Source organism: Pinus tabuliformis, chromosome 5_2 (genome assembly GCF_031772625.1).
Source record: "Pinus tabuliformis cultivar Carrire ecotype Pingquan chromosome 5_2, CPIR1, whole genome shotgun sequence".
In the NCBI taxonomy this organism is placed as follows: Eukaryota; Viridiplantae; Streptophyta; class Pinopsida; order Pinales; family Pinaceae; genus Pinus; species Pinus tabuliformis.
In genome coordinates, this window is record NC_142306.1 from 698,771,787 (window position 1) to 698,796,902 (window position 25,116).

Genomic DNA, 25,116 nt, shown 5'->3' on the forward strand with positions numbered 1-25,116 from the left:
GATAATAAATCACGTGCTCATGGAGAGCATTGTCTTCCTGAAGCAGAACCATACTGATGGTTGATTATGCCGCAGCAAGATATAAGAGGAAATCCCTGCTATAATCCGATGGACTCAGTAAAGGAGCTGAGGTCAATGCTTTTTTCAAAGCATCGAAGCAACTTTGAGCGAAATCGTCCCGTAGAAATGGAACTCCTTCTTTCAGTAATCTTATAAATCCCTTTGTGATCTTAGCATAAGTGACGATAAATATCCTGAAGAAATTGGTTTTTCCTTGAAGACTTTGAAGTTGAGGGATGGTAGACGGGGGAGGAAATTTAAGTATTGCATCAACCTTGAAAGGATCTACGTGAATCCCTTCAGTAGATACTATGAATCCAAATAATCAACCGGACGTGACAGAGAAAACAAATTTATTCAGATTCAACCGGATTTTATAATGATGACGTCGCTCAAAAATTAATCAAAGATGATGAGGATGATCATTTCTGTTATGAAACCAGCTCACAAAAGGATAGAAAAGAAAGACCAATGCCTTAGAAATCAGCCTCTTCGAGGGGGCAACCTCCTTTATATTACACAAATGAAAAATTCTTGGATGATACAAATGACTAAACGTCCTTTCTATTTATAGGATTCTAAGGGGTCACAATATAATCAAAGATGACATAACAATAATAATATAAGGGCACAACAATAACAATAGTGGGATTCTATGGGCACACTAATAACAATATGGGGACAATAGGGGCACAATAATAACAATAAGGGATACACTGACAATAGTAATGGGGGAATCACTTGTATTATAGGGACCTAACATGCTCCTATCCTTTAAAAAAGTGTTGTCCTCAATGCTTGAGTAGTTCTGGATGCTTCTGTATAAAATTCTCATCCTCCCATGTGGAATATTTAGTGGGTAAGTTCTTCCACTTGATGAGATACTCTGAAATTGATCGATTTCGTAGTTGTCGAGTTCTTGTTTCTGTGACTGCTTCAGGTTCCAATATGATTTTTCCTTCCTCGTCAAGTTCTAGAAATATTGTTTGAACTGGGAGCTTGTCACCTATAACCTTCTTTAAACATGAAACATGGAAAACAAGGTGCACTCGGGAAGCTGCAGGAAGCTCCAATTTGTATGCCATAGTACCAATATTTTGCAACACCTTGTATGGACCATAATACTTTGGTGATAATTTATTATCTTTCTTAGCTTTCTTGAGGGACATTTTTTTATATGGTTGTAGTTGTAGGAACACCCAGTCACCTACATCAAAACTTCTTTCACTGTGATGTTGATATGCCTATTGTTTCATTCTATTCTTCTCCAAAGTGAGGTTATCCTTTAAGAGCTGGAGAACTTGTTGATGCTCGATGTGATCTTCCACTGCTTGAAACTTAGAATTTTCTCTTAAATATGATGTGATGGATGGTGGATGATATCCATAAAGTGCCATAAATGGGGTCATTTTTGCTGCAGTATGGAAGGAAGTGTTATACCACCATTCAGCCAAAGCCAACCATTTCACCCATTATGTCTGTTTATCAAAGACAAAGCAACACAAATATCCTTCCAAACATTTATTTACTATCTTAGTTTTCCCATCAGATTGAGGATGATAAGATGAGCTATGAGCTAACTGAGTACCAGGACAAGAAAATAATTTTGTCCACCAGTGAAAATGGGATCTCTGTCGCATACAATAATCTTTAGGTTTCCATGCAGCTTTTGAATTGTTTCCATAAATGCATCAGAAACTATACTGGCTTTAAATGGATGAGATAATGCACAAAAGTGTGCATACTTGGTAAGTCTATCAACTACCACCATGATGACACTCTTTCCTTTAGACTTGGGTAAACCTGTGATAAAATCCATTGAAACCTCCTCCCAACATTGACTTGGAATGGATAAAGGTTGTAATAGACCTGAGGTCTTAATTGTTTCAACTTTATTTTGTTGGCAAACCAAACATTCCACCACAAACTTTTGAATATCTAATTTAAGGCCATCATAAAAAAATTATTTCTTAACCCTGTGTAAGTTTTTTAAAATCCTGAGTGCCCTCCTAAGGGAGAAGTGTGCAATTCAATAAGAATCTTTTGTTTGAGTTGGGACTTCTTACCCAGGTATAAGCGATCTTTGTACCATAATGAATCATTTTTCTAGCTAAATTTATTAGATGTACTGGGATCTTTTTGTAACTTTTGAATGAGTGCCCACACTTCTTCGTCATTATTTCATTCATCCCTTGCTTCGTTTATCCAATCTGGTTGGATAATAGAAATGGCGCAAAGCAATGCTTCCACATCCTCATCCTTTCTTGAGAGTGCATTTGCCACAACATTTTGCTTCCCTTTTTTGTAGATGATTTCGAAGTCATAACCCAACATCTTTGTGACCCATTTTTGCTGCTCTTCTGAAGATAATCTTTGTTCTAAAAATTATTTAAGACTATCATGATCCATTTTTATCTTGAAGTGTCTTCCCATTAGGTAGGGTCACCATTTCTTAAGTGCATGTAGTATTTCCAACATTTCCTTCTCATAAATATCTTTTTGTAAATACTTTCCTTTGATCGGACGAATTTGGAAAGTAATGGGTCTTTCTTCTTGCATTAAAACAACACCAATTCCATTTCCTGAGGCATCACACTCCACAATAAAGTTTTTTGTGAAGTCCACCGTAGCTAAGACCAGTGCTTGGCACATTGCCTCTTTAAGATGTTCAAAGGCCTTCGTTGCTTCTAGAGTCCATGAAAATGCATCTTTCTTCAATAATGTTGTTAGAGGTGTTGTTATTCTCCCATAATTCTTAACAAACTTGCAATAATATCCTGTCAACCTGAGAAATCCTCACGGATGCTTTATGGATGTGGGGATTTTCCATTCCTTAATGGCTTTAATTTTGCTAGGGTCTACCTTAACACCTTCATGAGATACAATATGACCCAGATATTCCACCTTTTGTACTCCAAAGAAACAGGGCGGGCCATCCCATTGAGCCCAACCCCAGGCGAACATTTGGACCTTTTTGCATATAATTTTTTCTCCTCCAATATTTTGAGCACCCTGTCAACATGTTGAACATGATCCTTCCAAGACTTGCTATAGATTAGTATATCATCAAAAAATGCTAACACAAATTTTCTAAGGAAGGCTTTGAAAATGGAATTCATCAAACTTTGAAATGTAGAAGGTGCATTGGTATGGCCAAAAGGCATGACCAAAAATTCATAATGACCCTCATGAGTTCTAAATGTTGTTTTCAGAATGTCTTCAATCTTCATTCTGATTTGATGATTTCCTGAACGAAGATCCAACTTGGTGAACTAAATTGATCCATGCAATTCATCCAATAATTTATCAATGATAGGAATGGGAAATTTATCTTTAATAGTGAGCTTGTTGAGCTCCCTATAATTCGGACACATGCGCCATGAAAGAACTTTGACTAGGTTGAATTATACCAGCCTCTAGAATTTCTGCAACCATACTTTCAATTTCACTCTTTTGGGTGTAGGGATATCTATAAGGCCTGATGTTTGGAGGAATAGTTCCTGGAATCAAATGAATATCATGATCATGATCACGAATAGGTGGGAGGCCTTTGGGAGTCTGTTATGAAACCAGCTCACAAAAAGATAGAAAAGAAAGATAAATGCCTTAGAATTTAGCCTCTTCAAGGGGGAAACCTCCTTTACATTACACAAATGAAAAATTCTTGGATGATACAAAAGACAAGACCTCCTTTCTATATATAGGAGTCTAAGGGGTCATAATATAATCAGAGCTGTCATAACAATAATAATGTAAGGGCACAATAATAACAATAGTGGGCTTCTATGGGGCCACAATAGTAACAATATGGGGACTACATGGGTACAACAATATAATAAGGGGGTTGTACTAATAACAATAAAGGGTTACACTAGTAGTATAGGGGCCTAACATGCCCCTCTCCTTCAAAAAGTGTTGTCCTCAATGCTTGAGTAGTTCTTGATGCTTCTGTATAAAATTATTGTCCTCCCATGTGGAATCTTTAGCAGGTAAGTTCTTCCACTTGATGATATACTCCAAAATTGATTGATTTCATAGCTGTCGGGTTCTTGTTTCTGTGACTTCTCCAGGTTCCAATATGATTTTTCTTTCCTCTTCAAGTTCTGGCAATATTGTTTGAATTGGGATCTTTTGCAAATTTTGAATGAGTGGCCACACTTCTTCGTCCTTCTTCCTTTCATCCCTAACTTTGTTTATCCAATCTAGTTGGATAATAGAAATAGCACAAAACAATTCTTCCACATCCTCATCCTTTCTTGAGAGTGCATCTGTAACAAAATTTTTCTTCCCTTTTCTATCAATGATGTTAAAGTCATAACCCAACATATTTGTGACCCATTTTTTCTATTCTTCTAAAAATAATATTTGTTCTAAAAAGTATTTAAGACTATCATGATCCATTTTTACCTTGAAATGTCTTCCCATTGGGTAAGGTCGCCATTTCTTAAGTGCATGTAGTATTGCCAACATTTCCTTCTCATAAATAGCTTTCTTGAGATGTAGCTGTAAGAACACCCAATCACCTACATCAAAACATTTTTCATTGCGATGTTGATCTACTTGTTTTCTCATTCGGTTATGCACCAAAGTGGTGTTATCCTTTAAAAGTTGGAGAACTTGTTGTTGATGCTCGATGTGATCTTTCACTGCTTGAACCTTTTTCTTCTTGATATGTCCTTCTATCTTGAGAGTTTGAAGAGTGGTAATTTCTTCCAATGCTTTACAAGATATGGTTAGATTCAATCTTTCACTTCTTGAGCATTTTTCTTCTTGATCTGTCCTTCTATCTTGATAGTTTGAGGAGTGGTAATTTTGGCCAATGCATTACAAGATATGGTTTGATTCATTTCTTCTTTCTCGATGTGATCTTTCACTTCTTGAACCTTTTTCTTCTTGATATGTCCTTCTATATTGAAAGTTTGAGGAGTGGTAATTCTTTCCAATGCTTTACAAGATATGGTCGGATTCAGTTCTTCTTTCTCTAGGGTTGGTTCCTAATGTATATCCTCTTATTTTGATGTTCCTTGATCCTTTTCTTCCTCCTCTTTATAATCTATGTAAAATAATTTCTTCTCAGCACACTTATGACCTTTAGTGCATTTGCTATCACAATTGTAACAAAGCCCTTTTTCTCTTTTTTCTTCCAATTTTCGTCGTGTCACCCTTGTAGGTTGTGGAAGGCTAGGAGAAACAACACTTCCATGTTTATAGTTGTGAGGGGTAGAATTCATTGTTTCCATAATTTTGCTTTCCACTTTTCTTGCCAACCTGAATGCCTTCTCTAATGAATCAGGTTCCCAAAGACGAACCTCATGTTGAATGTTATCCTTTAAAGTCCCTATGGAGACATCAATCCTCTGCTTCTCTGGAATATCATTTTCCCTTATATTCAATTTTTGAAAGTCCTCAATGTGCTCTTCCATTGAACACTTTTGTTTGAGATTTATCAATTGGCTAAAGAAGGTGTTTCTCTTTGTATCCTCATAATGTTCTATCATTTCCTCTGTGAAAATTGATCACGTGACAAGTGGTTTATGAGAAGAAAGTCATTTATACCATAAAAATTGATTTGGTTCTAAATAATTAGATGCAATACATACCTTTTGTAATAGTGGTACACCATGTAGATCAAAATATTTCTCCATCTGTAGTATCCAATTTAATAGATCCTTGCCATCCAACTTCCTCATCTCGCTTTTTCTTGATTTTCGGAGCTCGATCTTGAAACAACTGTAACTCTGTAATTTCAGATCTTCCAGTTCTGAAATCATGACCTATAGTATCCCTTTGTGTCCTCTTTCCAATGCCACCAGTCTGATCGGAATTGGATTCTCCAAGGAAGATTATGCCAAATCTCCCACGGTGACATGATTATAGACTAGTTCAATAGAGTGAAATTGTACGACATGCCACATGTCACTATTTCAACCTTTGGATCTGAAAAATGTATACAAGAAACTACAGTCCATCCTCGTTCTGTAACTTCTTATGAAATTTCAATCTGATGCTCAAAAAAAAAGTTATGACTATTTTCCCAAGGTCACCTATTTGGAATGTAATTCAGGAGTTTGCAAAAAGACCAACTTCCTCGGATCATAGCTCCGCAAATATAGCGCGAAAAGCTCTGAAATTCGGACCCGCGGTTTAGCGCAATTTCTTCTCAAATGGGTTTTTTTCAGGTTTTGAAACGTCGCAGAAAAAAATTTATAGCGAAAATGCCACGATGACCTATTTGGGGTAGCGAAACCCTAGAATCCAAAGCTCTGAAACCAAATGTTATGAAACCAGCTCACAAAAAGATAGAAAAGAGAGATAAACGCCTTAGAATTCAGCCTCTTTGAGGGGGAAACCTCCTTTACATTACACAAATGAACAATTCTTGGATGATACAAAAGACAAGACCTCCTTTCTATATATAGGAGTCTAAGGGGTCATAATATAATCAGAGCCGACATAACAATAATAATGTAAGGGCACAATAATAACAATAGTGGGCTTCTATGGGGCACAATAATAACAATATGGGGACTGCATGGGTACAACAATATAATAAGGGGGTTGTACTAATAACAATAAGGGGTTACACTAGTAGTATAGGGGCCTAACAGAGTCTCAAATACCTTGGAATGATTGTCCAAGACTTTTTGGAGATCTGGAGAAATAGATGATTTCGATGTGGGAACCTCTAGTGAACATAATTATGCAATTATGCCTCATTGTTATTTCTTTAGAAGCTTTGTCATTCCATTAGAGCTGATTATCTTTCCCAGTTTCCCTATGATACCCCTTAATTCAACTTCCTTTCCTTTCGAAGAAAATTTCATGAAAATTTCTTGAAAATTAAAAGCTATTGTACCCAAGGATTGTAGCCATTGGACTCCTAGTACAACATCAGCACCACCCATTGGAATGGAAAGAATTGGGATATTCAATAAATAGTGTCCCATGGATAGCTTGATTTATGGCACTTTCCAGAGAAATTTATGGTTCCTCCACTTGCCACCATCACTTGACGCTCTGGTTCTAGATATAGAAAGCAATTCAATTCCTTGGCTATCTTACAATGAATAAAATTATGGGTACTTCCCAAATCAATCAACACTATTACCTTTTTCTTCTTGATATGTCCTTCTATCTTGATAGTTTGAGGAGTGGTAATTCTAGCCAATGCATTACAAGATATGTTCGGATTCATTTCTTCATTCTCTAGGGTTTTTTCCTGGTGTATATTCTCTTGTTTTGATGTTTATTGTTTCTTTTTCTTCCTCCTCTTCACAATCTATGTACAATAATTTCTTCTCAACACACTTATGACCTTTAGTATATTTTCTATCACAACTGTAACAAAGCCCTTTTTCTCTTTTTTCTTCCAATTGTTGTGGTGTCAAACTTGTAGGTTGTGGAAGGCTAGGGGAAACAACACTTCCATATTTATAGTTGTGAGTGGTAGGCTTCCTTGTTGCCATAATTTTTCTTTCCATTTTTCTTGCCAACCTAAATGCCTTCTCCAATGAATCAGGTTCCCAAAGGTGAACCTCATGTTGGATGTTATCCTTTAAAGTCCCTATGAACACATCAATCCTATGCTCCTATGGAATATATTTTACCCTTATATTCAATTTTTGAAAGTCCTCAATGTGCCCAATCATTGAACCCTTTTGTTTGAGATTTATCAATTGGCTAAAAAAAGTGATGCTTTTTGTATCCTCATAATTTTATATCAATTCTTCTGTAAAAATTGCCCAAATGACAATTTGTTTACAAGAGCAAAGCCATCAATATCATACAAATGGATTTGGTTCCAAATATAAAGTTGCAATACATACCTTTTGTGTGTTTTACACATTATGGAGATCGAAATATTGCTCCATCTGTAGTATCCATGTTATGGGATCCTTGCCATCGAACTTCCTCATATTGATCTTTGGAACATGGTGGGTCTTCAATCCACCATTAGAGTCTATGAAATCATGATTAACATTTATTTTTTTCTCATCGTGAGTTTTCTCTATTACCTTTTCACCATTAGGAAGTCTTTCTTGTAGAAACTTTGTAAAACCTTCCTTCAAACCTTCTATGTCCTTCTTCAAATATTCAATGTTGTCTTTCATACCATCCATCTTAACTTGCATGCCATTCATATTAGCTTCCATGACATACATATTATCTTCCACACCATTCATCTTAGCTTCCATGCCTTTCTTTGAACCATCAATATTAGCTTTTGTTACCTTTTGTGAGATTGAAATTTGTTGCACTTGGTCTTGTAATTTTGATACATCATGTTGTATTTATTCCTCTTCTTCATGGGTCATGCTATAGATTTCAGGTTTCTTACTAGGTGTTTCCATTTTCTTTCTTTGGGGCATCAGTTAATGATAATTATGCTTCACTATGTCCTTTGAACTTCAAACTAATTTTTCAACCCAAACTTATGCAAACTTTTAAAAATACTATACACCTTTTTTCACTTTGTAGAATATCAATATTGAATCTGTTGTATCTCTGTAATTACAGATCTCCAAGGTCTGAACTTTCTTCTTGTAGTATCCCTCTGAGTCCTCCTTCTAATTCCATCGTTCTGATCAAAGTTGGATTCTCCAAAAAAGAGTTATGCCCAATCTCCCAAGATGACTTGATTATATAATTTTTCAGTAGAGCGAACTTGTACAACGTTCCATGTGTCACTGTTTCGACCTTAGGATCTCAAAATGATATAAAGAAAACTGCAGTCTGTCCTCTTTCTATAACTTCTTACCAAATTTCAATATGATGCTCAGAGCGAAAGTTATGATGATTTTACAAAGGTCGCCTGTTTGTAATGTAATTCGAGAGTTTGAAAAAACCCTAACTTCCTCAGATCATATCTCCGAAAATATAGCGATACATGATCTGAAATTAGGAATCGAGATTTAGAACCATCTCCACTCAAATGGGTTGTTTTTTTTAGCTTTTGAAACTTCACGGGAAAAAAGTTATAGCTAAAATTTCATGATGACCTGTTTGGAGCAGCAAAACCCTAGAATCCAATGCTCTTATACCAAATGTTATGAAACCAGCTCATAAAAAGATAGAAAAGAAATATCAATGCCTTAGTAATCAATCTCTTTGAGGGGGAAACCTCCTTTACATTCACAAATGAACAATTCTTGGATGATACAAATGACTGAACCTCCTTCCTATATATAGGAGTCTAAGGGTTCACAATATAATCAAAGCCAACATAACAATAATAATATAAGGGCACAACAATAACAATAGTGGGCTTCTATGGGGAACACTAATAAGAATATGGGGAAAATAGGGGCACAATGATAACAATAAGGGCTACACTGACAATAGTAATGGGGGAATCACTATTATTATAGGGACATAACATTTCTCTTTCGAGAACGATCAGCTAGGTCATCTAAATAAGCTTTGATGATATCTTTGATGTCATGGAAAGCATAGGACATGGCCCACTGAAATGCCGCTCCAGCATTTTTAAGGCCAAAAGGCATCTTTTTGTATGCAAAGGCACCCCAGGGGTAGATAAAATCTTCCTTCTGTTGATATTTAGGATGGATAGTAATATGATTATAACTTGAGAAACCATACATGAAGGAGAAAATCTCATTTCCTACACATTCATCGATAATCTGATCAATAAAAGGTGTGGGGAAATTATCTTTTGGACAAGCCTTATTTAAATCCCTAAAGTTTATGCATATGCAGATCGTTCCTTGTTTTTTATCAACTAGGACTGGATTTGAGACCCACTCAGTCAACAGAACGGGGTATATGAAACTCGCCTTAAGCAGAATCTCAACCTCAGCTTTGATAGTTGTCGCTTTCCTTAGGTTTACCGGCTGAAGCTTTTGTCGTACTATTGATGGATCAATTCCAGGAATTTCCTCATAAGACCAAGAAAACACATCATGGAACTCTTTGAAAAGATTGATATAAATTTGAATTTCTTCAAGGGAGCATTCGGATCCAATGAAAACATTCTCTATTATACTGGGATTCCTGGAGATGTTCACTGAAACTGTTTTCGAAATGATAAACATGTTACCTTCAGCAAAAATATGTGCTGGAGCCAAATGGTTTAAAACTGTGTGACCACCACCAGTTGATGAATGGTTAGACAAACTTTATTCTACTTCATGCAAGTCTGGGAAAAAATATGATCGATGATGTAAATAATCCCATGGTCTTTCTATACCCATCATTGATTCTAGGATTGCTTCCTCGGATGGTAAAACAACATTAAGGTAGTCCATAGAAGAAGTAGAGTCAAGATTCCAAGTCAGAGCCACATCTCCATCCAAATCCTCTAGTGAAAGAGGAGTAGGATCAGAATCTGCAGTATTAACTATAAATTGATAAGAAATTTTGGTTGCAGACATGGGATATGCCATTCCACCCACTTTCCCTTCTTCTAATGTGGTGGTAGAAGAGGGAAAGGGCTAAGGATCCAAAAAATAATGATTTTTGAAGAACTCTCTTCAAGAAGGGGTCTTGGATAATGAAATTTCATTTATTCAGGCGATAGGAGAAGGAAGATCAAAAGTACCCATCAACGAGGAATACTTTCCAACTCCTAAATTCTCAACGGGCTGCTTGGGATTGTTCACCAAGGGAACAGAAGAATTAGAGGATTCATTGGATTCTTTCAGATAATATGCCATCTGCTCAATAGTAACAATTCTCCCTTCATGAGGAAAGTATAGGATGTGAAATAATGATGATACGATGGCATCCATTTCATAAATCCAATTTTGTCCTAATAAAATATTATAATCCAAATTCACATCGACTATTTCCACCTCGATATTGACCAGCTTGCCCCCAACACAGATGGGAAAGGTTGGAAAATTCCATGCGGCCTATGAGAATGGCCACCAAATGCAGTTAAGAGAGTAGGTGAAGGAAAAACTTGAGGAGATCCGAGAGCTTTCCAACATGCAATTGACATGACACATGTGGAAGCTCGCTCATCAACTGTAGTTCGAAAGATATTCGTCTGTTGATATGTAGATTTAGTATTGAAAGCCATGTGATGAGGTAGTCTCTTCTTAATATTTGACATGTCAAATGTAATAATAAGAGAGTTTTTCAGATCTATTTCCCCAATCACAGTGAGCAGCTCACTCCTTGGTGTTGGACACGACTGGAGTACCTCTAACGCATATATCGCACAAGGACTTTGAGCTAGATCTTCAATAATGGAGTAGTTTTGGGCAACCATGGCATTAGGGTTGATCATCAAACGTTTGGCAGAGCCTTTCAACATCCGAGGCATAGGTTCAACTGTAGGCCTCTCAATATGGAGTGACTCTGAAACATCGGGAGTAGCCTTAGCCTTAGAGGATTTTGGTTCACCATAATTATGTGATCTTGTAGCAAAATAAACATGAGAACTCATCATGTATACATTCGATGGTTTGTCCCCTTCCTGGTTTCCCCCTATGGGGGTTCCAGTGTTAGCACTTATGCCAGCAAACATTTTCTGCCCTTGGGGAAAAGGGTTAGTCAGAACAGCCTGGGAGCTAGAAGAACATTGATGGACTAACAAGTGCTCAACATCCTAAATCTTAGGGAAAAGATTATTTAAATGGTCTCCATTTCACAATTTGCAAGGAAACTTAACTTTCAATTCGGAGTCCTTTTTACCCTCCCCGATAGTGTTACTATCCCTTCCCATCCTTATCTTTCTTCTTACCACGTCCCTTTTTCTTCCCATCGGATTGTTTATTTCCTTTGGGGTTAGAAGTTTGGACAACATTAATAGTTAAAGGTTGAGAAGGCATAGGCACTGACGACGATGCCTGAATCAAAGAAGCAGTTTGTAAAGAAAACTACTGTAATTGACTTAACAGGTTAGCCATGCTATTATCGATCGATCTGACTATCCTGTCAGCATGGGGACCTGGCTTTGGTTTGGATAAATCTATCTTGGATCGAGGAGCATCAGGAAAAATCTTTTCAAGAATCCCAAACTGAGAATATATAAGTTCTAACTGTTAGGCTCTAAAGATAGCATGTTCTTTGGTGAATACCCCGGAGAGTGATACATCCTTAGAAATTTATGGTTGTAGAGATTTTAAAAACCATTCAAGAAGGAATTCATTAGGAATATAGGCTTTGATGTTCCTCTTCCTTCTTTGTCATTCTTTAATATGGTAAAAAATGTGAGTTGCCTTATCTTGTTGGAAACTAGCCAATAGCTCAGTTCCAACATCATTTCGAACGGGAAATTGAAAATGGCTGAAAAACATAGTAGCCAATTCACCAAATGAAGCAAATGTACCCCCATTAAGCTCTATATACCACTTAACAACATTTCTAATTAAAGTGCATTGGAAAAATCTCAACCTGATTGAATCGTCAATTAGGGAGTTAGATGAACGCCATAAATGGAATGTTGTTATATAGTAAGCTGGATCCTCCCCATACTTTCCTTTGAATTTTTGAATATCCGATGGAAGTTTTGTGGGAATTGGAGGCCATTTATATCGGATCATATCATTTGTAAATTTTGAGAGATCTGGAAAATTTAGGGTTGCCAAGAATGGTAATCGTAAAAGAGCTTGATAATTCCACCCACCAGGAGTAGGATTCCCAACATTTTGAAAAGAATATCCCAGATTTGTAGAGGCACCAGGTTGCCAAGGATTATTCGTAGAAGAAACTGAACTATAAGGAAAACCTTGAGGTCTAGAAAAATTCAGAGTTTGACAACCTCCTGCCAAAAGGTTACCATAACCAGGAAAATTTCCCACAAGCGAAGTATTAAAAGGAGAGGAGAGCCCTTGGTAAGGGTTTCATGCATTAGCGAAGGGAGAATAAACCTGAAAGGTACTTACAGAGGAGTAGGGTAGGTTCCTCTGTTGACCAAAATAAAATTGATTCCTAGCTCCTAAAGCACTAAAATCAGGGTTAGTCCATCCTTGAAAAGGATTATAACCTTTACCTTGAGCAGAGAAAGGGAGTGATCCTAAAGAAGGGTTAGAATGAGGTATATGACCACTTACAAAAGGAAAATCTTGGAAAGACGCTAAACCACTAGCCATAGAAGTCATAGTTGTGGAAACAGCGGATGAGATGGTTAGAGGGACCGAGAGAATTTCACTAGAAGGCATCCCAAAGGGGAAGGAACCAGTGTGGGAAGAAAATTTTTGGGTGCCCCCACTCGAAGATGGAATGGAGGTAGAGCGAAATATTACAGTACTAGGAGTGATAGTAGATATAGAAATGGTACCTCCTCCTTGAATTGAAAGAGGAATATGCACACTAGTAGCACTCAGTGTCGGATTAGTGCTCCCAACAATTGCCATCGAAGGAAAAGGACAATAAAAACTATGGCTTCCCGGCCTGTGAGTCGGGGTCCCAACGTATAATAAAACATTTGGATAATTGGGAGGAAGAGGTGAAGAAGGAGTCACAGGGGACTCAGGAATCTCTTCAACCTCAACTTAGTCTTCTGACTGAAAGAGACACCTAGAAAGGGTTGGAGTGTTCCTCTCCAAATCACAACTTACACTAGGTCCACCCTATGAAACTATAGCCTAAAGGAAAGAATCAATCTCTGATGCATTTGCTGCTACTAATTGAAAATCACCAGCAGAATTTCTCCTACGCCTTCTAGAAGAAGGCTCGGAACTCGTAGGTGAGAGCCCATGAAGCCTCCTAGACCTATGAACTAGTCATCAACCACTTTTAATTATTAAGAGAAATTTTGTAAAGACTCAAAAAAATGCGAAGCTATGGCAATCTTGGAGCAGAGAGAACTCACTAAAATGTCCCTAAACATACAATCAATCAAGCAACTTCCAAGTATTTCCACTCCGGGTGATTAGGATTAGACACCAAAATACAAGAAAATGAAGTAAAGGACCTTCCAAAGATAGTTTGGGATAATGACGGCCCAAGCCTACCATCTAAGGTAACAAAAATAGTTATGTTGACCCCCAGTCAAAATTATTTTCCGGTGCAAGTACCTGAGCTTCGCAAGAGCACCCTCCAAAATTACTAATGAGGGTGATACAACGTCTGCCTCAGGTACCACGAGTATTCCCCCCCACAGTCACCTATGTGGTCAATAGGAATGAAAATTAAGGTCACCAGTTTGTATCGAAAAATATGTGGAACAACCTTTGGTTGATCCAACAAGTAGGAGAGGGATATCTCTCTTCCCTGCCTTCACTCGCCTTCGTGTTTAACTCCCAGAAGAGAAGAGATTTCCCATACAGATTAACGACACTATATTTCACTCTTTTAATCAAATTATATGTTTAAATTTAGAGTGGCCTTGGAGATTTAACTCTCCACACACTTATTCCAAGGGCCTAAATGACCTAGACTAGTTGGTTTAACTATGACAAATAAAAAATTTCTAGCTCATTTTAATTTTAGTGCTTGATTTTAATGGTTTTTCTTAAGTCAAGGGTAAAATGGAAGTGCAACTTATGATGTTATTTGATACAAGAAGAAATAAAAAGAAAACCTGGCTACATGCATATGCAACTCTTTTTTCTTCGATGAAAGAGATTTATACAAGGTTATGCAAACAAACTAAGAAATGACTTTTTCTTTTTCTTTTTCAAAACACACACTCACACACTCAAAATCTAGAAAAGACTAAAATTTTTTACAGTGCAACTATTCTAATGAAAACTAAAAAAACTTAATGCAATATTCTAAGTATTACTCTTAAAGCAAGCAAATCTGTTTCTCAAAGAGATCAAGAGGCCAAAACTTGACAAAAAGGAGGAACAAATTTAATCACAAACTTTTCCCCAAAATCAAGCAAATTCAACCTAATGAAAAGACTTCACACTTGCTCTAAAATGATAAGAAGACCAAAAACAAAACCAAAAAGAAAAAGAAAGGCAACAAAAAGATGTTTTTATCTTTTTTCTTTTTAAGGGCACAAATAGTTCTTGAGAAAACAAAAACTACTAAAGACTTCAAGATCAAATTCAAGCATAAAGAACCTCAAATTTCACAAGCCATAGGAATCATTAACATGATAAGACTTAAAGTGAAAAGAGGCTACAAACTCAAACAAATTGATCTAAACAGTAGCATAAAAACTCCAACAAACAAGAAATATTTCAATAAGACTAGGAAAATTTTTCAAGATTGCAAGGACTTTCTCAAAAAACCAAGAAAAAACCAAATATGTCAACTTTCAAGAAAGAAATGAAAAGCAACGTAAAGGTTGGGTTATAAGTGAATTAAGAACAATTCCCTATTCCAAAAGCTCATAACAACCAAGAACTTCACTGAGAAGCCTTGAACCCAAACACAAAAACTAACACTTCACCAAAACGCAAACCCTAGGTTGACTAGGTTTTTCCACAAAGAGATATAGGAAACTGAAAGTCTGCAAGAAGCAAGACTCTCCCAGACAATCAATAACTAAACAAAAGCAATAAAAATCAGGCAAAATCCTTTACTGGACTTAGAATTTGAAAAATTGATTTAAAACCAAGCATACACGACTATGCAGGGACAAACTCGCATGTATACACGACTGTACCCAAGGAAACCCGCGTATATGCATGTTTCTTTGGACAAAATCATGTGTATATGTGACTGTGTGAACTAAAACTCACATATAAAAAAGCCAGTAGAGAAAAATAAAAATTCAACCGTCATCCAGAAGATCAAACTTTTTGCCCAGATTGCAAACAAGTCAAAGGTACTGTAAAAAACAAGAAACCAAACAAGAATTCCTAGGTAAAGAGAGAAACAACCCAAACAAGGAAATACAAGATTGTATTCCCCAGTGGAGTCACCAATTCTGTTATGGGATAAAACACCCTAGGGTCTGGGTTGAGAACCCCAATAGATCGAAGGGCATACACCAACAAGAAGCAAGAAAACAAGTAGTCCTAATGCTTAAACTACTAAAGTGGGATGAAGAGATAGTACCCATAGGTCCTACATTTGAGGATGTTCCCGTAGGGTCCAAACCCTCTACTTCCTCTAATGCTTCAAAACCTACAACTCATTCAAGAAAATCATATATACTAGCAGTAGTTCAAATCATGTTCAAGATATGAATGTTATATCATATATGCATATAGATATAAAACATGAAATCATACATAATTAGATCATAAAATGAGTTAAAACATAAATATCATCACATCAGGAACAAGACATAGCTTCTTTATTGATGTCTGCAAAGAATATGGGAGAATAGAACCTGATTCGACCACGGCTCCAAGTGAAGCCTTCCTCTGGATCCATCCAGTCCAAGCCTCAATAATCCTCTTTCAAATGCATGCACGTAGATTCCATATAAAGGATATGGACATCTCTATGAGGAAACAAGGGTTTTCTATAGCAGGGAGTGTAGGAGGCACAGGGATAAATCAAACTTGATTAGGGACCAATTGGATATAATATCAATATCCTATCTTTCTCTCCCCTTGGACCTTCCCATGAGGTGTATTTATATCATCCCAAAACATTTGTTTCAGTTGGGATACAGTTAGGCCATGGGCTCCTGTAGGTGGGCTTCTGGTGTAACCCGTAAACTCCACCCATAAAATAGGGATTTTATATTTTTTTAATATTTTAAATTATATATGCGGGTTGGGTATAGCTGGACCCGCGTGTGCACGCTATTTTTGAAGGGTAGAGTTGTGTATGGAATTTAAAATAATGTTTTTTAGTAACTGGACCAAGCTTGAAGGGAAAGGGATGCCCAAGGCCATGACTCAGAGCATCAAGTATACAAGGGTGATAAATGACGCTATAACAATATACTTCATGTCACAACAATTCAAACTAGTTATTTGATCAAATCATCATGTATGAACATATCACATCTGATTAGCTCAAAGCGCAACCATCATAAATCAAAATCATGAATCACATGTAACCATCATGAACTAGAATCATAGATCACATGCATAATTAAAATTGAAATAAAATATGGATACTTATCCTTTAATCGATCATTTGTATATGAACAATGGATCAATTTCCACACCTAAAAAACACCCAGTGCCTTGTCTTCAACCACGTACACATACACATAGGGTACACCACACATACACAACCACACACAACATACAACGCCATATAATTACATGCACCTACACCTGATATACAACACCTACACCTACACCTGGTGTACAACACAAAAAAATACATACACCTACATCTAGTGTATAACACAACACAATGCATATACATACACAGAGGACAACACCACGAATACACATGTCACAATACCATGACTACATAATGCACATACATAGTACCGCATGTTTACAACACAACATGTACGACATGCACACAATACCACATGTACACCATTACCATATGTACAACATGTACATAGTACCACCTGTATATAGCACCACCTCCATAACGTGTGCACAACATCACATGTACACGACACCACCTGCACAATGTGTACACAGTGCGACATGTACATCGCACTAGTTGTACAACATGTACAAAATACCACATGTACACAACACCACATGCACGACATGTACATAACACCACATGTAAACAACGCCACATGCACGATGTGTACACAACACCACATGTACTACATGTACATAGCAACACATGCACACAACAACATGCACACAACACCATATGTACATTGTACTGCATATACAACATGTACATAACACCATATGTACACAACATCGCATGTCCAATATGTGCACAACACCATATGCACACAACACAGCATATCCATCATGTACACAATACAATATGTACACTGTTAGTGTCCTATAATTTATAGGATCTCAAGGTGATTGAGTATTTTATCTCAGAAATCTCATATTGTAAATAATTTTCAATCTGCAAATGATTTCCAAAAGGAAAATAGAATAAAAATGAAAAGAGGGTATAAATAGAAGAAAAAGGAAAACAAAAAACATTGAAAAAAGAATAAAAGATAGAACCCCATCAAAGAAATAAAAACAAAAAGAAAATAATACTGAAAGTGTTGCAAATTCAAATGCCACTACTGATAGATAGTTTTCTTCATGATTGATAAAGAAAGGTTGTGTGTATCTTGTTTAAAATTCCACAAAGACTAGTTATTTTTTTAATCATACAGTATAATCATGGTTAAACATGTTTGAATTTTTGTAAATTAGATTAGAGAATAAAGATTTTCCAAATAGTTTAATCTTGGTAAATCAATAGTTAGGTAGAAAATGACATTGGTTCAACTATTTAATCTGAATCAATAGGAGAAATAAGTGATAGAATTTAATTAGTTTTTTTATTTTCCATAAAATAAAACATTATGGGTTTGCTAGTCTAAATGCACCCCTTTAGAAAAAATAAAAAATGTTAGTTTAGAAAAGAAATAAAGATAAAAGGGTAGGTATAAATAGTTTGGTTTTATAAATGCATTTATTGTCCCTTTATCCTAAGTTTTAAGGGCATTATAAAGAGGTTCATTTGGACAAAGTATTTTTGTCGTATATGGTTAAAAAGTCTGTAATTTAAAAGTGGTGGGATTCTCCAGCGTTTCAGATCGACGATGCTCATATGTTTTCGCCCCCCCTCCGTCTCCATCCTAGCTTTACCATCAGGGGGGGTGATCCAAGTGGATATTGGTGGTCGCCCACCAAGTCCACTTGGACCCCCACCATTGTTTCTTTTATCTTTTCAGTTTCTTTAATTGTCGCACAGTTTACTATTTTTAGCAGTTTTTCGGGTCCTGAACTTTCGGAGCCATTTTGAGGCCCTAAACGACGTTTTTTGGGAAAACTAGGAGCAACATGGGTCAATGGACCGATGTTTCTCTTCCCAAAGTTGTAGTTCTCAAATAGATATTTCTAACGAGATACTTTGCACATCAAACGGAGATCGTATGCCAAAGTTACGACCCCAGGAAGTTGATGTACCAATTTACCCAAATGGGGCCCACAATTTGGCATTTCATCTTCTAGGGTTAGGTTTTTGGATGTTTAGGGTTTTCCATTGTTTCTCAACAATAAATAGGTCTTCGAGCCTCATTGTAACACAGTTTAGAGGCATGTAGCCGCCACATCTCTTCTCAGAGATAAGCTACCATCGCCCTAGCTGGTTATTTCCATTTCTGTTTGTAAGCATATTTCAGTATTTTACATTAATGAAATGAAGTATTATTTCCACTGCATCTCTGTGTTTGTCGTTATCTCTACAAATTTTTGTGTTCCTGTTTAAATCCGGATCAGGAGGTCCAAAAAAGAGGTATTTCCCGTCGGGCCCCATCACCACGTGGCCTCCTCTCATCATTTAGAAGCCCTCATAGATTTCTATCAAAATCTTGATTTTTCCAGAAGAGCTAAGATTTTTGACATTTCCTTACCAGAAAATGCCCAATTGCCAAAGAAAAATTGCCCATACCCTTCCTCAATCTTCCCTAATCAAACTAAACAAATTATAGCCATAATTTCATACATTCTAGGTTATTATTCTGATCAGTGGATAGATGAACACATTCTAGGTTTCCTTTCCATCTTTTCCGCAGATAGAAAGCCATCTATTTTGTTTAATTTTAGTCAATTCCTGGCTGATAACATACATGAATAGTTTCTAAAATTTCCAACAAAATAAGTATTTAAGTACACTTCAATTTTAGTTTATATGTTTCTGTATTATCAAGTAGATAGGTTCAACTTTTCCATGCAGAAGCTAGATGAAGAGGGAAACCAACAGTCTGTAATATTTTGGACATCTTTAGTGATGAAAGAGCAGCAAGAATTATCCTATAAACAGTTCATTCAAGAGTTTGTTCACCCAGCTATGAGTATCCTATGCAGCTCAGCAAAACCCATAATCAATGAATACATCAATAGGATTCTACATTTGACAGATCAGGCCAGGACTGAAGACTGGTATTTATACCAAAATTACAGGGAAATCAAAGTTTATGGATGCAATTTAACACCATACAAGCTCCCAAAATACCTCCCCATGAGGATTTTTTCCCTTGAATATATCAAAAAAATGCTAAATTAAGATGATATTCACTTTGTGGTGGCCAAGAAGAAGTCCCAGTTTCAGATAAAGACACAGGTGGGCCCTTTCATATGCAACACCAGGTTAGTAGGAGAAGAGGCAGATAAAATCCTTAAGGAGATGAAATTCAGCCTAAGTTTCACATGGTCTTATGACCCTTGGGGTATCATTTCTAAGTTGAGAGTAGAAAACAAAACTACTCCATATATCCATACCCCAAGGCCTGAGATAGAGAAATATGTGAACCAATCAATATGGGCAGAGAATACATTACAGGAAGCTGAAGAGCAATTGTTTTCTACTTCAAATATATAGACTCTCACTCCTCAAGAGAAAGCAAGTAAAAGGCAGAGAGAGGAGGGATCATGAACAACAATAGGTAGTAAAGCCAAGGAGTTCAGAATTAGTTACAGGAAAATAACTAATATGACTCCTAGGATAAATGCAGAAAAGGAGGCAAAAGATCAAACAACCATCATAATTGGAGAAACACCATCTACAAGAAGCAATTTTTTTACATCTCCTACTAGACCTTCACTATCACAAGGTCAAAAAGATGCTTCACAGAATGTCCAAGAAGAAAAGGAAAAAAGTGTTTTTGACAAGTACCAAGAGATTAAACTTAAAAATGAAATTCTTAAGAACAACACCTACACTTAGTTTTGGAAACAGACTTCCAGTTCAGAGAGCATACTATTGTGAGTTTTTGATACAGAGCAAGGAAGGATGTAGATGGCCTTCCTTGAGGACCAAATTCCACATCCTAAGACACTAGCAGATTACAAGAGTACATCGTTTGAATTCAACACCAAAGATATCCATCCCATTGATAAAATGGAGATGCATAAATAGACTGGAGAGATGATTTCCTCTACCTTAACTAATATTGCTATGTCATTATCAAAGTTGCAGGTTTCATATGCAAACATTTAGTCCCAATTAAAAATGGAGAAAATATATTCTTTGGAAAAGGATAATAGAATCAAATCTTTGGAAGATTTGGTAGTCAAAATAGGATATGATCCTAAAGACATAAATGCTACAGAGGAGATCATTAAGAAGAAAAATATTGACATTGCAGCATTAAGAAAGCAACTGAAACTGTCAGCCACAGAGGATCCCTTGACTAAGGATATTGAAAAAAATGAGATATAAAAGGGTGACATGATGGAGTTAATCATGGAGCAGAATCTTCATATTAGACAGATGGAGGTAGAAATGGAGAAAATGATCAAAGAGAAATAATAGAGTCAAAGGGTAGCCATAGTCCCCTTGGATGTTATACCCATCACTCAAATCCCAGCTACAGGAACAACAACTGCAACAACCTCTTCAACTCAAGCTACAAGCACTGAGTAGGTGACAAAGACACTGGAAAATATGTCAATCCAGTCAGAAGAAATTAAGAATTTGCATGGGCAGCTCAAAGCTCTGCAAGAACAAAAAGCCAGAATTGAAGCTTCTCATTTGGTTGAAGTACAGAAGTCACAAAGGTTGTTAGAGAGGATATAGAGGATGGAGAAGGATACAATAATTGGTCAAACCTTGGCCAAACCCAAGGAAACCATTTGGATTAATATTTTGGACTCCACGAGTGAGATTTTTCCATGCATCCAAATCATTTTTGAATAGAAGGAACTGATACAAAAGGCCACTGAAACCATTATTGAAGTAAGGGAGAAGCTGGGAGACATGCCTACAGAAGCTTCCAACATCATAAAATTCCTGAATTCAAAGAATAAGTATGAAATTGAAGAGCTAGGGATTAATGACAGGAATGCCACCATATTGGAAGTCAATAAGGTTTTAACTAAAAGAAATCTCATTACTCAATTTGAGGAGAAATGTGAAACACTGGAGTTGGGAGTGAAAAAATTCTTCAACAGGATTGAAGCATTACATCAGAAAGGATTTCCCAACATATATGTGATTAATGAAAAACTGATTACTCAAGAATATTTTTTTATAAAGATGAAGGAAGTGGCTAGAAACAGTATTAAATTCAGTGGTATAAAAAGGCAGCATGACAGCTAGAGCATTCTTAGAGACAATGGGAAATCGCTTCTTTCTCCAGCATGAGGTAAAACATATCTTCACAGTAAAGCCAACATTTGCAAAGTATACCGCGGTTGATGAGATTTACTGAAGGGTAATCAAGTTAATCATTCCAGATGAAAAAAGGTGGGACCAACTATGTGATCTATTGGAGTAAAAAGAAACTCGAATGCAGCCAGAACATCAGCCAGCACAACACAGTTATAGGCTGATTCAGCAACCGAATCCTCCAAAACAGAGCCACCTCTTCATGAAATTGTCCACCTTACCTGTGATTTTGCAAAAGATCAATTTTATTGTTTAGATAATGCTAATAATACACTATCAGTTGAGACAACGATTTTGTAAATCATTTTGTAATTATTCTATAAATACTTCACAGTTTGAAGTATTAGAGGTTGATTGTTGAATATAATTTCCTCTGCGAATTGTAATTTTCTAGTTGCTGGAAGCATCAATAATACAAGGACATTCTTCATAGGATTCATGTGGTGTACGAATTGGTGATGTTTTTCTTTTGTTCATGTGTTTAATCATTGTCTCCTTTCTCTGTCATTTCTGAAAAGCTTAATTACATAACAAAAATTGTGACGAATAAGATATGTTATACAGAACACCCTATTCTGGTTGTTAGTTATTTATATGTTTTCTTTTGAAGTCAAATTAAGGAATCCTTCAACTCTCCTTAGTTTCTACTAAATCTTACATTTCTTCTGTTTCATAATCCATTTAAAATTTTGAAAGATCCAACTAGTGCAACCTAGCTTGCCTTGTGAAACTCCTTCAAAGTTTGATGCAGATCTAGTTAATCTTTAGACTCCATAGCCCAATGGAATTATAACAATTTAATCAACCAAGTAATCCAATCAAAAAGTACACTAATAACTAGCCTAAAATTTACACCAAACATAGCTAAATTTTACAAAGAGATCCCTCTCTGAAGCTGGCAGGGCTAGATCCCATCTTCCAAAGTGGTTTTGATATTGTCCTATGTGTTTACTCCCTCAACCTCAAAAATAGAAAACAACAACATACACAACACCGCATATCCAACATGTACATAACACCATCTATACCCAACACTTCATATGCAATATGCACACAACATCATATATACAATAGGCACACAACACCATAAGTACAATCACCTCATGTACAATATGCACAACATATACACAACAATATTACTACACATCCAAAACCACACTATCTCTACTAGGTAGCCTTTCTTCTAGTGTCCTTCCACCATCCATGCTTTCCCCAGCATGTCGCAGATCATAATGCTTTCATTCTGATGATGTATCCCTCAACATTACTTGCCATAACATAGACATAGAATAATCAAATAATATCGATTCATGTCCACATGATATTGACCTCATATATTTTTCAGAGCTATTCTTCTCGCTTGATTCCTCATAAGACCAAGAACCTCCTCAAGACATTCACTTGCATAAGAAATCATCCCTCCATAATCATGATCCCTGACAACCCTGTCAGACAATGGCATATATATATATATATATATATATATATATATATATATATATATATATATCTATATATATATATATAGATATAGATATATACATACATATACATATACATACATACATACACACACACACACACACACATATATATATACATATATATGTATATACGTATATATATATATATATATACACACACACACACACACACACACATATATACACATTAGTCTAATCATGATCACAACATAATTACCATATATAATAAGGTCAAGGTTAAGAAAACTTCTTTTATCTATGCACAACATTGAGAACAATAGTTCCCAACATAACCAAGGCATCAGATGCCTCACATCCATTCACTTTTCCTTTCTTGTTACGTTTCTCATGATTGTCCTATCATTGTCCATTTAAATCAATGGACCTAACCAATCCAACTAGTTGTCATACTCTTGCCTTCAACTACCCTTATACATGAACTGAGCTTCATCTGGGCCTTACATCACCTGTTGCATTTCATTCAGCTCTCATTGAGCTCCATTAACTTCTTCCTTCCCAACCAATTCCCGAGACCCTCAAAACACGAAAGGAAAGAAACATAAACAAACAAGAAGAAAACCATGAAACATAAATAGAAACATGATACCACAAACAAAGTGGCAAGGCCTTACACCAAATGCAATCAAAACCCATAAATCAATCTCAAACAAATCACAAAAGACAAAAAGCACAAGACTGGCAACAAACACCAGACTCAATCCCCATGGTTCCCACTGCTTCCAAAGGAAATCTCAACCTGAGCCTTCTTCAAGATTCCATGGAAGTCTCTTTTTCCATGCAATCCATTACCTCATACTACCATAAAAACATAATTTTTAGTGCATAAATAAATATAACAATATACCAATTATCTTACCTTGTTGTGCCAAGCATGTTGCCTTATAACTGGACACATCCATGCCATCGCTTAAGGGACTCTGATTCCATTGACAGATATAGATATAATGAGAAACTAGCTAATATACTTGTCAAATAAATGTTCATGAATCTATCACATATACACATAGTGTCAATCAAGATTAGGGTTAAGAATACTTATTGTACGCAAAGCAATCATTTGTTTGGAATTGTGGTTTCCAAACATAGCCAAAGTAATTCTCACCCAATTCATTTCTTTTACCTTTTTACCTTATTGCAATTGAGTCTTACTTTGTACTGTCACATCACCCAGTTGTTAGTTATATAAACACATCCACTATTACCTTGTCACGCTAATACTAAGCATATTTCCCTATGACTGCTCACACATGTCGATCACATGTTCCAAAGATTAAAAAAACACATATATTAATTTGAAATCAACATTTACCACGTCTAACAACCATGTCATAATCAATAATCAACTCACATTCATCGTTCATAATACATAATGCGACAACTATAACCTACTTACACTCAAGTACATATCAGTTGTCTCAACACATATGTATTAGTGCAACCATCTTAAAACAATATCATTTCT

The 25,116-nt window shown here is 36.2% G+C and overlaps 1 pseudogene; it reads right to left on the reverse strand.

Moving 5' to 3' along the window:
• LOC149161052 (origin of replication complex subunit 1B-like) overlaps nucleotides 1-25,116 on the reverse strand; it is a 119,772-nt pseudogene that overhangs the window by 77,109 nt on the left and 17,547 nt on the right.